We start from the raw sequence: 2,495 nt of genomic DNA on the forward strand, positions 1-2,495 counted from the left end.
GAATGGGTTGGGCGGTGAGGGGGAGGGGAGGGAGGTTACGGGGAGCCCAGATCCTGCAGTTGCACTCCAGCTTGGGCAACAAGAGAGAAACTCCAAAAAAAAAAAAAAAAAAAAAAAATTAAAAAGAAAAAACAAAGAGAATTTTCTAGGTACAGAAGAAAACCAAAGGAAGAATCCAGGATGTAATTAAACTAAGAAGTAAGTGCTCTTCTTAGATATGAGTGAACAAACAAAAAATTTCCATGGGTTGTCCAACTTTTTGTAAGAATAATAAAAAAAAAAAGACAACACAAATTAACTGCAGACATTTCAAATGTGGTATCTTTCATAAGTGAAAAGAAAATTGCAACTCATGTTACCCACAGTTATGGGACTTAAGTTTAAAATATTTAACCCAAGACAATGGGAAAAATAGAAAATATACTAATAATGTGGAATGAATAAGAAGCTATAAGGATGACAAGGTTGGGCACAGTGGCTCACACCTGTAATCCTAGCACTTTGGGAGGCCAAGGTAGGTGGATCATGAGGTCAAGAGATCGAGACCATCCTGGCTAACATGGTGAAACCCTGTCTTTATTAAAAATACAAAAATTAGCTGGGTGTGGTGGTGCATGCCTGTAGTCCCAGCTACTCGGGAGGCTGAGACAGAAGAATAGCCTGAACCCGGAAAGCGGAGGTTGCCATGAGCCCAGATTGCTCCATTTCACTCCAGCCTGGGTGACAAGAGCAAAACTCTAAAAAAAGAAGAAGAAGAAGAAGAAGAAAAGAAAAGAACAAAGTGTAAATCAAAATATTTTCAAAAGAGAACACACTAATTTGATTATCAACAGAATCCTCTTAAATGCATACCTCAAAAAAATATTTTACATACCTAAAAAAAAAAAAATGAAAGATTTTAAGACTTGATTTGGGAACTGACATGTCCTTTCCTCAGGGATTTCAGTAACTGGCCATCTTTCACTCACATATAACACTACAGAGTTTACAAAATATTCCTGTACCCATCTTTTCTTTTGATCTCTATACTCTATGAGGCTGTGCAAAATAGGTGCTTGGTTCCCATTTTGCAGATGAAAAGGCTGAGGCTCAGATAAAGGTCACACAGAAAGTTTAGGATAGAACTAGAGCTAGAAGCCATGTGGGGGAAGAAGAACGGAAGGTTACAGTGGCTGGGCCCCAGCCAAGGCTTTGACATCACATTACTATGAGGATGAACTAGGTGGATAGTGTGCCCTATTCCTTTCAATCCTGGGAGGCAGGGTACGATTCTGCAGTCAAAAGATAGGAGAATGCTGCTGGAGGATTCTGGACCCTGGCATTTCAGAGTCCAGAATTTCAGTATCTTTTCTTTTTTTGTTTTGAGAGGAAGCCTCGCTGCAACGCCCAGGCTGGAGTGCAAAGCCGTGAAGCTATCTCGGCTCACTGCAGCCTCTGCCTCCCGGGTTCAAGTGATTCTCCTGCTTCAGCCTCCCAAGCAGCTGGGTTTACAGGCGCCCGCCACCACACCTGGCTAATTTTTGTATTTTTAGTAGAGATGGGGTTTCACCATATTGGTCAGGCTAGTCTTGAACTCCTGACCTTAAGTGATCCACCTGCTTTGGCCTCTCAAAGTGCTGGGATTACAGGTATGAGCCACTGCACCTGGCCTAATTTCAGAATCTTAAGAAATATGTCCATCTAGAGTTCAGATGTAATAGACTGTATTTACTAGACGGTGACCATGTACATGGTACTGTTTAAACATGTTGCAGCTATTAACTCATTTAAGGAATTCCACAAGGTGGGTACTACTATCCCCACTTTACAGGGGACATTGAGCACAGAAAAGTAACTTTCCCACAGTCACACAGCTGGAAATAGCAGAGCAGCTGAGATGTGAACCCAGAGTTAGTGTACCTAGCCACAGTAGAATCCTGCTTCACTGCAGTATGCAGTTATGACTTTAAGCTCTGATGGTGGGGCAGGCTGCCTGAATTTGAATCCTGGCTCCTCTACTCTGGGATAGTATAATCGTAAACAAGTTACTTGCCTTTTTTTTCCAGTTTACTCCAATGTAGAATGAATATAATAATAGTACCTTCAGGGATTAAAGCTGTCTCCAGGCCCAAGCTCCCTGGTTTCCTCTGTCCCCTTTATACGCTGTGTACCATCCAGACCTGCTTATAATGAGCTCCTTTCATTCTTCACCAAGGCTCTGGTGAATTAATGTCCTTTCAGTGTGTGAATGACTGATAGCAACTTTCTCAATATCCTTGTAGCCTATTCCAGGAAGATTCCATTATAAGAATGGCAATCAACTGTATGATTTTATTCCTGGGGACAGACTGATGGGAGAAATCAGATTCTTTCACAAGATTACTGAAAAATAAGAACTACCAGAAATTTTTTTTTTTTTTTTTTGAGACATAGTCTCACTCTCTCGCCCTGTCTGGAGTACATGTGATCTTGGCTCACTGAAACCTCCGCCTCCCAGGTTCAAGCAATTCTCCTGC

Source organism: Mandrillus leucophaeus, unplaced genomic scaffold (genome assembly GCF_000951045.1).
Source record: "Mandrillus leucophaeus isolate KB7577 unplaced genomic scaffold, Mleu.le_1.0 Scaffold196, whole genome shotgun sequence".
NCBI lineage: Eukaryota > Metazoa > Chordata > Mammalia > Primates > Cercopithecidae > Mandrillus > Mandrillus leucophaeus.